We start from the raw sequence: 15689 nt of genomic DNA, 5'->3' as shown, positions 1-15689 counted from the left end.
GGCAGTGAGATTGTTCCAAACAAATTGGAGAACCGACCACACATCTTCTGTGTAAGAGTCTTGTGCGGATCCTTCATGTGATCCAAGACAGACAGGAAGACGATGAGATCAGGGCTCTGCGGGGGCCGGACCTTCACTTCCAGGACGCCTCATTCTTAATGACATTGACTCCATGTTTGGGGTCGTTTTCCTGCTGCAGAATACATTTGGAGCCAATGTGACATATCCCTGATGGTATTATATGATTGATAAGTATCTGCCTGTGTGGAGACATGGGGGGTTGGTGGGCCCAGGTCCCCTAGCCGAAACCGCATGGACCAAGGATGGTCCCGCTGAACGCCCGCTCTCCCCTTAACGTGGGCGTAATGCTGCTCAGACAACACAGGGTGAGGATAAAACAGTGTGGCAATGCTTTATTGAACGACAAAACAGGCAGATAACACGAAGAACAGTCCCAGCAAAATACCTCAAGATGGTGCACATTACAGAGTCTCACCCTTCAACTGACCCGCCGGGAAAATGACAGTTGTTAATTCAGAACTTCCAGGGTTGACTACCCCACCTGTGGCACGCACACAGACAGGAGGTAACATCAAGCGTAGGAAGATGACAGTCCATTGAGGTACAAGGCCAGTTGACCCGAGGGTCACAACCTGACTTCTCCAAACATCTCCATGGAGCCAGGCAACTGATGGGTCCCAATCCTGGCTTTCTCCAAACGTATCCATGGTTCAGAGATGGTCAATGGAGCAGATCTGTATTCTTCCAACCAAGGCCGAAGTCTCCGAGGTTGGCATCCTGTAGAATAATAAATGAGTGTCCCTCGTGATGGAGCCATGATGTCAATGCATAAATAGCATATCAGTAAACATCTCTAGTCATCAAGGATAAGAGCACAATATGTTATATGAAAAGTCAACATTACAGGCTTACCCAAACAAAAGTCTGTTTTCTTGACCAGCCAAAAAGAAATGCTTAAATTTAAAGTCAACATATAGATAACAGTCTATTCTTTCTGGTTTGCTAAAAACAGTTTTCTGGTTAATTAAGATACAATGCTGTGTCTCCACAACTTGTATTTCTCATCATTGGGCAATAAAGGGATAACATTGAGGACTGTAGACGCAGGGTCGGCCAAGGACTGCTTTGAAGGCAAATGGTAGTCACATCATATATTGAAGTGATTTTGATTTATCTTTTGTTCATTTGCTTTGCATTTTATTAATTGATAAATATAACCTAATGATGCTTCTATTTTTGAAAGCTTCTTACTTTGCAGCATTTTTTCCACATCTGCCTAAAACGTTTGCACAGTGCTGCATCTAGTCTATCTAGTCTACATGATCCTATCCTGACTGCAATGGTTCAAGAAGATATATATATATATATATATATAATTAAAAAAAAAATACATACATAGCAGGTCTACGCAGATCCACATAGCACAATCAGTAATAAGGGGTCCACCTGGTGTGAACAAATAGAACACATTGTAAAAAGACTAATATTGGTCTAAAAAAGCCGGATTACGTACCGGTAATGCTCTTTTAATGAGTCCACGACAGCACCCCACATGAGAGAGAGGGATCCGCCCATAGGAACAGGAAACCTACAGAATAAAAGGAGGCGGTCCCCTCTCCTCCTCAGTTTAGTTACAGAGTATAAAAAGGGGAACCGCAAAAGTGTTAGTATTCATTCTTATTCAGTCACATTAATTTCTTAACTCTATACAACCATTATTTGTGACCTTAAAGGAAAGAGCTGTGCATAATTTAGGGAGGGTAATACATGGGTGCTGTCGTGGACTCATTAAAAGAGCATTACCGGTACGTAATCCGGCTTTTTACCCTTCGCCACGACAGCACCCCACATGAGAGATTTTCAGAGAGTCATTATTTGGGTGGGATTACTGTATTAAGAACAGCTCTACCAAAGGTCAGATCAGAAGACGTGGACAGATCAAGTCTATAATGGTTGTAGAAGGTAGAAGGTGTAGACCAAGTTGCAGCCTTACATATTAAATGGATCGGTACATCTGCTTGTTCCGCCCAGGAGGAAGCCATGGCTCGTGTTGAGTGCGCTTTTATACCCACTGGAGGAATCTCGCCTTTTGACGTATAGGCCAAGCAGATAGCCTCTCTGATCCACCGAGATATGGTAGCTCTCGTGACCCCATGTCCTTTCTTGTGGCCCTGAAAGGAGATAAACAGAGCCCTACTCTCCCTCCATGTCTGACACCTTTCTATATAAGTCAGGATGGCTCTTCTGACATCTAAGGTGTGGAACTTATGATGTTCTGGAGTTACAGGTGAATCAAAAAAGGAAGGGAGAAATATTTCTTGTGACCTGTGGTAGGTGGACGCTACCTTAGGGAGGTATGAGGGGTCTGGTTTCAGGACTATCCGATCATGAAATATCAGTAAGAAAGGTGGGTCTACTGATAGGGCCTGGATGTCACTAACCCGTCTAGCTGAGGTTAGGGCTACTAGTAAGGCTACTTTATATGTTAGGATTTTTAAAGGTATTGAATCTAATGGTTCAAATGGAGAGCTTGTTAAGGCCTCTAATACTAGATTTAAATCCCACGGAGGTAGACGGGGAATATGGACCGGTTTACTACGTTCACAAGATTTTATGAATCTGGAGATCCACCTATTAGCTGCTATATTGCATCCATATAGGGCTCCTAATGCCGAGACCTGAACTCTTAAGGTATTTACAGATAGTCCTAACTCTCGGCCTTTTTGCAAGAACTCTAGGATAGGTGTGAGTGGAACTTGCTTAGTGAACGGTACCGTGTAGAAGTCTAAAAATTTATTCCATACCCTACTATATATTAGGGTGGTAGATCTTTTCCTGCTCAATAAGAGGGTGTTTACTAGTTCTGTTGAGAACCCTCTGGAACTTAATAGTTGCCTCTCAAATTCCACGCCGTCAAGTGAAGACCTTTCACTTGCGGGTGGAAAAAGGGGCCTTGGTACAGCAGCTCCTTGTCTGATGGGAGGATCCAAGGATCGCATAGGCACATGGTCTGGAGACAAGAGAACCATGGTCTTTTCGGCCAGAATGGTGCAATGAGGATTACTCTTGCCTGTTCCCTCCTGATCTTTCTGATCACTAGAGGAATCAGAGACATTGGAGGAAAGGCATATGCCAGTCTGAACCGCCAAGGATGGTGGAGAGAGTCCAACATATCTGGGTGATCCCTGGTGTTCAGGGAAGCGAACCTTTGTACTTGCCGGTTGTCTCTTGTGGCAAATAGGTCGATTTGTGGTATCCCCCATGCTTCTGTTATCCTTCTGAATATGGATTTGTTTAAGGTCCATTCTCCTTGACGCAACTCGTTTCTGCTGAGGTAGTCTGCCCTGATGTTCTCTACACCTTTGATGTGCAGGGCTGTTAAGGATGTTAGATGAGCCTCTGCCAGCTGAAAGATGTTTGCAGCTATGGTCATCAGACTTCCTGACTTTGTACCACCCTGACGGTTCAAGTATGCCACTGCGGTGGAATTGTCTGAGTAAATTCTTACATTTGTTCCATGAATCTGCGGAAGAAAATGATATAAGGCACATTCTATTGCTTTTAACTCCTTCCAGTTGGAGGAACATATTAATTCTGTCTGATCCCAAGTATTTTGGGCCAGATTGTCTTCCATATGTGCTCCCCACCCAATAGGGCTGGCGTCGGTGGTAATTATTTTAGACGGGTCTATTATCCATGGCACACCTCGTGATAGGTGGTCCATGTCTAGCCACCAGGATAGCGATTCTAAGACATTACTGGAAAGAGTTATTCTACTTTCTAGATAACCGTCTTTCCCCTGAGCCGACAATACTTCGTACTGCAATTGACGGGTATGGAATTGTGCCCAAGGTACAGCAGGGATACATGATGATAATGACCCCAGTAAGGACATGGCCTTCCTTAGTGTCATGTAGGGTTTGCGTATTGCGTCTGATACCTTTGATTGTATAGTCAACCTCTTTGACTGAGGAAGAAAGCATTTCTGACTTACGGAGTCTAGCTGGATTCCTAGAAATGTCTGAACGGTTTCTGGATTCAGCCGAGATTTTTCGAAGTTGACGATCCAACCTAACTCCTGTAGGGACGAGATCGTATTAGATAAACGAGTTTTACATTGAAGTGCAGAGCTTCCTACCACTAGAAAGTCATCTAGGTAGGGTATTATCAAGGTATCTCGTTGGCGTAGATGAGCCATCACTTCTAGTATCACCTTAGTGAAGACGCGGGGAGCCATAGAAAGCCCAAATGGCATTGCAACATATTGAAAGTGACGAACCTTTCCCTCCAGGGTGACTGCTACCCTTAGGCTGCTTTATTCAGGAGTTCATCCAGCGTCTTCCCAAAAAGGAACTCACCCTGACAGGGAATCGCACAAAGTTTTGCTTTAGCTTGTGCGTCCCCCTTCCAATTCTTTAGCCAGAGTGCACGCCGGGCTGTGTTGACTAGGCCGGCTGACCTGGCTGCAAGACGTAGCGAGTCCACTGAGGCATCAGCTAGGAATGCTACTGCTTCTTTAATTTGAGGCAATTTCAGCAGGATAGATTCCCTCGAAGTTTTGCCTCTAATCTGTTCCTCCAATTGCTCCGTCCATACTAGTAGAGATCTTGCAGTACAGGTACTAGATATGGCGGGCCTGAACGCCCCCGTATTGACTTCCCATGACCTCTTTAGTAAAGCTTCTGCTTTACGGTCCAGCGGGTCTGTCAGGACCCCTGAATCCTCCACTGGTAGGACCGACTGTTTGGTTGTGGAGGCTACCGCAGCATCAACTTTTGGCACCTTTGACCAGGTGTTTAGGTCTTCATCGCTGAAGGGATAGCGCCTTTTAGAGGATGATGGTAAAAACCCTCTATTCTGCTTGTCCCACTCCTTTTTGACAATATCTTTGATGGTTTGTATGACGGGGAAGGACCTACGTTTCTTCTGTCCTAACCCCGCAAACATTATGTCCTGTGCTGATTTCTTTTCTTTCCCATCTGGGCACCCCATCGTGCTCCTGACAGATTTTATTAAATTGTCCACATTACTGTTGGGAAGACAAAGTCCCCCTTCAGTCTCGGATGAGCTCGGCTGAGATCCCTCTTCGTCTGAAGAAATACATACACCCTCTGACTCCGAACTAACCGGAGACCGGGACCTGCTAGGCTGACGGGTACTGGCGCTACTTGTCTGCGCCAAACCCTGCATCTCTTCTCGGATAATAGCTCTGACATCTGAGGGAGTCATGATATTTTCCTGCCGTAGAGTTTGCATGATACACTCTGCACACAGTTTTTTGGCATAATCATCCGGGAGGGGCTGCGTACATAAAGCACACTCTTTATGCTTAGATTTGTGTGTCCTTTTCTTAGTCTAGAGGAAGGATACAGGAGGAACATATATCAGCATATAGGAAGAGACTCTTTCAAAAACTCACCCAGTGAAGCTGACAGGTACCGGTTCTGGAGGCGGAATTCGTTTGGTGGTAGAACTCTTCTCTGGAGGTCGGCCACCACTCTTTGTGCTGCTCCTCGTGCTTCTCTCCCTGCTGGGAGAGCGCTGTTGCACTGCGGGCAGGTGCGCTTCGTCGGCCGGTGAAGCCATTTCACACACACCGGCCCGACGCTAGCGCTGCATTTTTAAACTTGCCGCCCATTCTCCTGCCTCCCCGGACCAACCCGGAAGTGCTCCCGCGACTTCCGGGTTAGACGCGCCGCTCTCACTCACCATGCGGCCGCCAGAGGCTATTAAGCCGGCCGCTGCAGCGCGCGCGTCCTCACAGTGCCGGCCGGACCTACGGTGACCGGACCCGGACCGTGGATGTTTGGCCAGACGAGGGGGGAGGCTGCAAGCAGGGGCTCCCCCGCCGCTGCTTCTGGTACCGCAGCCCCTGCCGTTCCCACAGAAACCGGCGCAGGCGGGTGCATGGCCCAGGGATCCTCTTCATCTGTAGGTAAGCCGGGTCCCTGTAGGAACAGGAAACCTAAACTGAGGAGAGAGGGGACCGCCTCCTTTTATTCTGTAGGTTTCCTGTTCCTATGGGCGGATCCCTCTCTCTCATGTGGGGTGCTGTCGTGGCGAAGGGTAAAATCAAAACATATAGCTATTAGGACATAAAACGTGTCAGGAAGGAAAACAATCACGTTTAAAGTCAATAATTACAAATCGCAGTTAAAACAGATATATAAAATAGAGCAGATAATGACTTTACTTCATCAATAAAAAACAATAGATATATGCAGGTATCGTACTGGGACTATGTGGTCCTCCATACGGCAGCGTGGTCTACTCTGAAATGTCAAATCTCCTTTTCCTATTATTCCTTGGTAATAAGGTGTATGAACGGGGTTGTCCTAAGCAAACAACCTCTTAGGCTTAGCTCCTAAGCAGCGTAAATGTTCTGTTTTTCTTCTACTTTTGTGCAGAAAATCCGCTGCATTTAACAGCTTAAGCAAAGTGGATGTGATTTCATGAAAACTCCTGCCCACTGTGCATTTAAAGGTGTTGTTGTGCTTTGCACTTTTTGGAGGTGCATTTTTTCCACCTTATAGGCTCTATGAGAACCTCAAAAAATAAATGATAAAAAATATATTTGAGTTCTTAAGCACCGAATCCTAGTGTTTCTGCAGTAACAACCCTCATTAAAAAAGGGAAAATGCAGCAAACATACAATACTCAGAGCAGATTGGTACAGTGCATTTTGCATAAAAAATATAGAAAAGAAATGCAGCGGGGAAAAAATAACCTGGCTTTAAAGAGGTTGTCAAAATAGAGTCCCAATCTCTGTTTCTTACCATTAAAATAATAACACATACTCACTTCCAGTGGCGGCGGCGTTCCACCAGTGTCAGCACTGGCTCTCCTAGGGCTCGGGTGACCTTATGTCATGCGATCCCTGTGGCCAATTAGCGCTAGTTTTAATCAGCTTTTTCCCAGACGTAATTGACATCAGGAGGAAGTGAGAAGGCAGCAGTAGCATTCACTTCCGCATGATGTATGATTTGTCAGGGGAGAGTGAAGCTAGCACTGATTGACCACAGGGATCACATGACATAATAGTGTCACACAAGCCCTGGGAAAGCCAGTGCCGGCACCGGAGGTGAGTGTAAGTGTTTTACTGGGAGGAAACATACAGACAGAGAAAGGGGCCATCTGAGTAGTGGACAACCATTTTAAAGTTTCTACAGGAGTCATCATCTAACTTTCCCAAACTCCTACACGGTAATACTGTATAGATCTTGTATAACTGGGTATATCATGTGTTCAAGGCGACATTGTAACGGTTGAATACAATTCTAGTCTGAAGACGGTTCGAGGGTCGAGAGGTACAAGAGATATTGCCTCTTCTTTGAGGTGGGGGTCTCTTTCCTCCCCCATAACACACAGAACATATTCCCCGAGCGTCGCACAGAAGCTTCGAGCTGATGGTGACTTGTCTGATCCATCACGAGAAGAAAGGAATTTTCCCCAGAACAATGCGCAGCAATTTGGATTTGGGGGACGGGGGTGAGATGTACGCAGCTCGGTCATGACTTATTCATGAGATGTGCGATAATATCACCGTCACAATAATTCTCTGCCATTCTCAGCTTCATCAATAATTCAGGAGATCGGGGAGAGCGGACATGTGTCCTCCACCCGCGTCACGTGGTTGTTTTTTTTTTTTTTGCACTTTAGGATTATTATTCGTACCTGCGGCTTTGACGCCATTATGTGGCATTCAGGTTTTACTATGAAGGGCATTGCATTTGCTGAGCATTATATGCGCCATATATAAGTTTTAACTCTGAACGGTGGCCATCCCCGGAGCTCGGCGCAGCGGAGGGTGGCGCTGGATCCGGCCGCGTGTTGATAGAGGATATTATTCAGGTCCAATAATGCGCTTTCAAGTTTCTATCAGTTACACTGCCAGCTGCTATTTTTGTGGGATTTGTGCTCCTGGCGCAGTAATCTTCCTTCAGGCTGCGCCATCTGCATTCCCGGAATTGGCCCCTGTCTGGTCTCTAATACTTCGCTTATTAGAATTTCATGTAGAAGATTTAATCCCGCTCACAGTCATCATGGAGGAAGCTCACATCTGTGCCTCCACTTGGGACAAGTCTGGTTCTCCGGCGCCCGCTGTCAAGAATTCAGAAACAATTGCAATTTCTGGATCCTCCATCTGATGGCGGATAATGTCATTTCTAGCAGCGCATGCCAATCATGTTCCCCGGGGATTTCTTTCTATTTTCTGTAAGAAGAAACATCTCAGGTGACTTTGGAAAACTCATGCACGCCGGCGAAGTTTTGCCATAAACATACGGTAATTTAATTCTTTCAGAGAAAGGATCATTGAGAAAATTGTAGCACAAGATGGGTGAAAAAGTCGCTCAGTATTTTATCTACATAGCTTCCTATGGATAAGTGTCTCAGTCGGGACCCTGTCCTGCTCTGCCCTTGTTCACACTGAGATCGCTTGTCACAGGGTAAGGTTTTAATATTAGAGGCAGGATAGGACTGTCCCGATGGACGCACCTTGTCGATGTGGGATGGCTTTTATGCTTTTTTATTTAATCAAAATAGCATTAGCTAAGTAGTAATTATGAGCGAACATGGTCAGATAAGGTGTTATCTGAGCATGCTCTGGTGCTAACTGAGTGTTTTCTGTGTGCTCGAAAAATATGTTTGAGTCCCTGCGGCTGTTAGACAGCTGCAACACATGCAGGGATTGTCTGTTTGTTAGGTAATCCCTGCATGTGTTGCGGCTGTCGAACAGCCGTGGGGACTCAAACATATTTTTCGAGCACCCCAAAATTACTCAGTTAGCACATGAGCATGCTCAGATAACACCTTATCCCAGCACATTCGCTCATCACTACTACGTGAGTGAGTCGCCCGCCAGGGCCGTGGGGTACACGGTACCAGGTCCGGTGTTTACAGGGGGATGTCACGGTGGCGACCCGGTCCGTGGCCCTGGGCGACAATGTTAAAGGGGAAAGTCTTTAAAGGGATTTAGTGAATAGAGTTCATGATGCCGCCTGTGGTATTCGGTCAGTGGGGACCGACGCTGCTTTAAGGGGTCCTCTGGGGTGATGTTATAGCAGCTAGATGGTATAACTTCCCACAGGTGAAGTGTATCCCCAGAGCTCCCGGTGTGTAGATGGAAGATGGTGAGTGGCGCAGTAAAGAACGAGGACACAGGTTTGCAGTCTCTTTACCTGGTTTACAGAAGACTTCAGGCAGCCACAGTCCAGGGCACCAGATCACAGGGCAGGCAGAGTCCGGCCGGTTTGGAAGCTAATCCAGAGTCTCCTTTACCAAGTGGAGTTAAAAGCCTTCCTCTAGCACGGTGGTGTTGTTGTCTCTCACTGCCTATGGCTTCAGATAAGGTCCTCACAGTTCTTCTTTCTGTCCCCCTTATAGGATAGGACAATACCTGCATGACAGGTAACTCGAGCCTTTTTACAGGGACTCTAGCATGCCCCGGGCTCTATGTGTTACTGTGTCTCAGGTGTGCGTGGCGGACAGGTAACTTGCAATTCAGCTGTCCTGCCGGTCTCTGCTGTAAGCCGTAGAGTCCCTTACAACCTCGGTGGTCCGGCTACCGGTTATCTGCGCCTCAGAGGGAGGCAGCCTGCTCTTAGCTGGTCTCCCCTGATGTCCTCTCCTGTGCTTCGCTCTCCTGCTTGCTCACTGAACAACATTCGGCTTTCTGTATGTCTCTTTCCAGGAGCTGTAGTACTTCAGACTACACGGCCCCTTCAGACCTTCTGACACTCTATATCGGACTGCTCTCTTCTGTCTCTCTGACAATCTGACCTCCTTCTCCCTCCAAACCACAATATATAGGGGAGTCACCTAGGAGTAGGATCAAAAGCTCCCCCTTGTGGTCTGGAGTGTGAACATGTGTGTATGGTGGTTACCTGATAAAAGATATCCTTCATCGCTTCCAAACGTAACATCACTCTCCTCGTGAGGAAAGCAATGCTACTGTGACGACCAGGACTCTGGGGCGCCACATAAGTACCTTAGGTGATTTACATGTATTATTTCTATTTACTTGCTGTAGAGTATATGCTCAATTTGGTTTTTTTCCTTGTTTTTTTTTTTTATTATTATTTATTTATTTATTTATTTATTTCTTCTTGGGTTCTGTGTATAAACTATTGGATCACAATTGATGAAGAGCTGGTAACAGAAGTAACATCACCAGGGATTATGTCTCCAGTGAGCTACCAGGAATTTTATATCAACCAGACCCCCAGGGATTATATCTTTACTGGATCCTTAAAGATTACACCAGACCACCAAGGATTCCTATATTAATAAAAAAGAAAGGAATAGGATCACAGGTCTCGTGGTCTAAGGCTGGTTTCACATTTGCGTTTTTTGCCGCTGCGTTTTAGCGCAAAAAAAAGCATGCATTTTTCCTATATTTAACATTAAAAATGCATGCATTTTTTGTGTATGCGTTTTGCCGCGTTTGACGACGCATGCGTCGTTTCTATGCTTGCTTTTTGTTGCGGAAATGCAACATGTAGTAATTTCTAGAGGTGTTTTTTTGCCACAAAATAACGTATTGCTGTCTATGTAAACGCATGCGTTTTTAAGCACATGCGTTTGGTTGCGTTTTTTAACACATGCGTTTCCATAGAAAAAAGCAAGTCTACACACTGATAAGCCACCCCCCACCATCAAGGTGATAAAGGGATCCAAACCCTAACCCTAACCCTAGGGATCCAAACCCTAACCCTAACCCTAGGGATCCAAACCCTAACCCTAGGGATCCTAACCCTAACCCTAGGGATCCTAACCCTAACCCTAACCCTAGGGATCCAAACCCTAACCCTAGGGATCCAAACCCTAACCCTAGGGATCCAAACCCTAACCCTAACCCTAGGGATCCTAACACTAACCCTAGGGATCCAAACCCTAACCCTAACCCTAGGGATCCTAACCCTAACCCTAGGGATTCTAACCCTAACCCTAGGGATCCAAACCCTAACCCTAACCATAGGGATCCTAACCCTAACCCTAACCATAGGGATCCTAACCCTAACCCTAGCCATTTCTATTTATAGTGGGTTTTCTAGTTGATTTTTATGATTGGCAGCTGTCACACACTAAAGACGCTTTTTATTCCACCAAAAAAATTTCTCATCATGCGTACCAAAAACGCAAACGCAGGAAAAATGCATGTAAACGCGTAAAAACGCCGCGTTTTTTTTACCGCATGCAAAAACGCATGCGTCTAAAAAACACAGCGTTTGCACGCGTTTACATGCGTTTTTTTTCACCACCTGCGTTTGCGTTTTAAACGCTGCGTTTTTAAACACAAATGTGAAACTAGCCTAAGGCACATTAGATGGCTGTCGTCCAACCAACCAATCATTCGGCTGATTGCAATCATTCGGTAGCGCTCGCTCGACCGTGCGCTCCTGCATTCTTTATGAGAAAGCCGCTGACTGACACGTTGGCCGGCAGCTTATTTCCAGGACAATAATGCAATCTACATTCTGAAAATGGACATGCCTGATCGACATCTCCCCTATTAGTCGGCCGGAGCCCCCATACATATTAGACCGTCGGCAGAACCCGTCAATATGGGGGGCACAGCCAACATTACTCTAATGTGTATGGGGGCCTTAAGAGGCAACGCACCCTGACACGGATACTATCGGCCACTGATTAAAAAAAAAACCCAGCAAGAATCTTTCACGTATTGGAGAGCAGTAATGATCAGACATGAGATAAAAATCTTTAAATATAAAAAATACTTTGAATAGAAAGAAATGCGGCACTCACCCTTTTTGCTTGTGAAATCATGCTGTTTTTATTGGACCGACATGAAGAAATTGTTACATGTCCATGTAATACATCAGGCGTGCAGGAGGGTGCGGGGAGAGAAAGTGGACGAACATCTAGATGATAAAATAAAGATTGTAGAAGGAGAAATCATCACTTAGGCTGGTTTCACATTTGCGTTTTTTGCCGCTGCGTTTTAGCGCAAAAAAAGCGTGCTTTTTTTCTATACTTAACATTAAAAACGCATGCGTTTTTTGCATGCGTTTTGCCGCGTTTTGCCGACGCATGCGTCGTTTCTATGCTTGCGTTTTGTTGCGGAAATGCAACCAGTAGTAATTTCTAGCGGCGTTTTTTTTGCCGCAAAAAAACGCATGCATTTTTTTGCCGCAAAAAAACGCATTGCTGTCTATGTAAATGCATGTGTTTTTAAGCACATGCGTTTGCATGCGTTTTTAAATGCATGCGTTTCAATAGAAAAACACAAGAATACACACTGATAAGCCACCCCCCAACCCTATTCCTAGGGATCCTGTTATGTTTACCAATTCAGTAACACAATGGACATAGCGGTCAGAACACATACAGTGATCTGACAAACACCCAAAATTAAAGAACGAGCTCTGAGACGTGGGAACTCTGCAGACCGCAATCCCTGATCCTATCAAACCACACTAAAGGTAGCCGTGGAGTGCTCCTGACCAGAACCTAGGCGCCTCGTCACAGCCTGAGAAACTAGCTATTCCTGAAGATAGAAAAATAAGCCTACCTTGCCTCAGAGAAATTCCCCAAAGGAAAAGGCAGCCCCCCACATATAATGACTGTGAGTAAGATGAAAACACAAACATAGAGATGAAACAGATTTAGCAAAGTGAGGCCCGACTAGCTGAATAGAACGAGGATAGGGAAGATAACTTTGCGGTCAGCACAAAAACCTATAAATAACCACGCAGAGGGGACAAAATGACCCTCCGCACCGACTAACGGTACGGAGGTCGTCTCTCTGCGTCTCAGAGCTTCCAGCAGGCGAGAAAAAACCAATAAAGCAAGCTGGACTGAAAAATAGCAACAAAATAACAAAAGCAAAACTTAGCTTTGCAGAGCAGCAGGCCACAGGAATGATCCAGGGAAAAAACCAGTCCAACACTGGAACATTGCCAGGAAGCATGGATCAAAGCATCAGGTGGAGTTAAGTAGAGAAGAAGCTAACGAGCTCACCAGATCACCTGAGGGAGAAAACTCGGAAGCTGCAGTACCACTTTCCTCCACAAACGGAAGATCCCAGAGAGAATCAGCCGAAGTACCACTTGTGACCACAGGAGTGAACTCTGCCACAGAATTCACAACAGTACCCCCCCCTTGAGGAGGGGTCACCGAACCCTCACCAGAGCCCCCAGGCCGACCAGGATGAGCCACATGAAAGGCACGAACAAGATCGGGAGCATGGACATCAGAGGCAAAAACCCAGGAATTATCTTCCTGAGCATAACCCTTCCATTTAACCAGATACTGGAGTTTCCGTCTTGAAACACGAGAATCCAAAATCTTCTCCACAATATACTCCAATTCCCCCTCCACCAAAACCGGGGCAGGAGGCTCAACAGATGGAACCATAGGTGCCACGTATCTCCGCAACAATGACCTATGGAATACGTTATGTATGGAAAAAGAATCTGGAAGGGTCAGACGAAAAGACACAGGATTAAGAACCTCAGAAATCCTATACGGACCAATAAAACGAGGTTTAAACTTAGGAGAGGAAACCTTCATAGGAATATGACGAGAAGATAACCAAACCAGATCCCCAACACGAAGTCGGGGACCCACACGGCGTCTGCGATTAGCAAAACGTTGAGCCTTCTCCTGGGACAAGGTCAAATTGTCCACTACATGAGTCCAAATCTGCTGCAACCTGTCCACCACAGTATCCACACCAGGACAGTCCGAAGACTCAACCTGTCCAGAAGAGAAACGAGGATGGAACCCAGAATTGCAGAAAAACGGTGAAACCAAGGTAGCCGAGCTGGCCCGATTATTAAGGGCGAACTCAGCCAAAGGCAAAAAGGACACCCAGTCATCCTGATCTGCAGAAACAAAGCACCTCAGATATGTTTCCAAGGTCTGATTGGTTCGCTCGGTCTGGCCATTAGTCTGAGGATGGAAAGCCGAGGAAAAAGACAAGTCAATGCCCATCCTACCACAAAAGGCTCGCCAAAACCTCAAAACAAACTGGGAACCTCTGTCAGAAACAATATTCTCTGGAATGCCATGCAAACGAACCACATGCTGGAAGAACAAAGGCACCAAATCAGAGGAGGAAGGCAATTTAGACAAGGGTACCAGATGGACCATCTTAGAAAAGCGATCACAGACCACCCAAATGACTGACATCTTTTGAGAAACGGGAAGGTCAGAAATAAAATCCATAGAGATATGTGTCCAAGGCCTCTTCGGGACCGGCAAGGGCAAAAGCAACCCACTGGCACGAGAACAGCAGGGCTTAGCCCGAGCACAAATCCCACAGGACTGCACAAAAGTACGCACATCCCGCGACAGAGAGGGCCACCAAAAGGATCTAGCCACTAACTCTCTGGTACCAAAGATTCCAGGATGACCAGCCAACACCGAACAATGAAGTTCAGAGATAACTCTATTCGTCCACCTATCAGGGACAAACAATTTCTCCGCTGGGCAACGATCAGGTTTATTAGCCTGAAATTTTTGCAGCACCCGCCGCAAATCAGGGGAGATGGCAGACACAATTACTCCTTCCTTGAGGATACCCGCCGGCTCAGATAAGCCCGGAGAGTCGGGTACAAAACTCCTAGACAGAGCATCCGCCTTCACATTTTTAGAGCCCGGAAGGTACGAAATCACAAAGTCAAAACGGGCAAAAAACAACGACCAACGAGCTTGTCTAGGATTCAAGCGCTTGGCAGACTCGAGATAAGTCAAGTTCTTATGATCAGTCAATACCACCACGCGATGCTTAGCTCCTTCAAGCCAATGACGCCACTCCTCGAATGCCCACTTCATGGCCAGCAACTCTCGGTTGCCCACATCATAATTTCGCTCAGCAGGCGAAAACTTCCTGGAAAAGAAAGCGCATGGTTTCATCACTGAGCAACCTGAACCTCTCTGTGACAAAACAGCCCCTGCTCCAATCTCAGAAGCATCAACCTCGACCTGGAACGGAAGAGAAACATCTGGTTGACACAACACAGGGGCAGAAGAAAAACGACGCTTCAACTCTTGAAAAGCCTCCACAGCAGCAAAAGACCAATTGACCACATCAGCACCCTTCTTGGTCAAATCGGTCAATGGTTTAGCAATACTAGAAAAATTGCAGATGAAGCGACGATAAAAATTAGCAAAGCCCAGGAACTTTTGCAGACTTTTCAGAGATGTCGGCTGAGTCCAATCATGGATGGCTTGGACCTTAACAGGATCCATCTCGATAGTAGAAGGGGAAAAGATGAACCCCAAAAATGAAACCTTCTGCACACCAAAGAGACACTTTGATCCCTTCACAAACAAAGAATTAGCACGCAGGACCTGAAAAACCGTTCTGACCTGCTTCACATGAGACTCCCAATCATCCGAGAAGATCAAAATGTCATCCAAGTACACAATCAGGAATTTATCCAGGTACTCTCGGAAGATGTCATGCATAAAGGACTGAAACACTGATGGAGCATTGGCAAGTCCGAATGGCATCACTAGATACTCAAAATGACCCTCGGGCGTATTAAATGCAGTTTTCCATTCATCGCCTTGCTTAATTCGCACCAGATTATACGCACCACGAAGACCTATCTTTGTGAACCAACTAGCCCCCTTAATCCGAGCAAACAGATCAGATAACAATGGCAAGGGGTACTGAAATTTAACCATGATCTTATTAA

General features: G+C 46.0%; 1 long non-coding RNA gene across 1 annotated transcript in view; it reads right to left on the bottom strand.

Annotated features, from left to right (window-relative positions):
* Window positions 1-11784: 11784 nt before the first annotated feature.
* LOC138647542 (uncharacterized) overlaps window positions 11785-15689 on the bottom strand; it is a 44476-nt gene continuing 40571 nt past the window's right edge. The window contains exon 3 of the long non-coding RNA XR_011314993.1: window positions 11785-11903. This is a non-coding gene — a long non-coding RNA (uncharacterized lncRNA). The remainder of the gene's footprint in view (window positions 11904-15689) is intronic.

This window comes from Ranitomeya imitator, chromosome 8, assembly GCF_032444005.1.
Source record: "Ranitomeya imitator isolate aRanImi1 chromosome 8, aRanImi1.pri, whole genome shotgun sequence".
Lineage (NCBI taxonomy): Eukaryota > Metazoa > Chordata > Amphibia > Anura > Dendrobatidae > Ranitomeya > Ranitomeya imitator.
The sequence above is the reverse complement of the archived record's forward strand: the minus strand, read 5'-3'. Positions and strand labels throughout refer to the sequence as shown.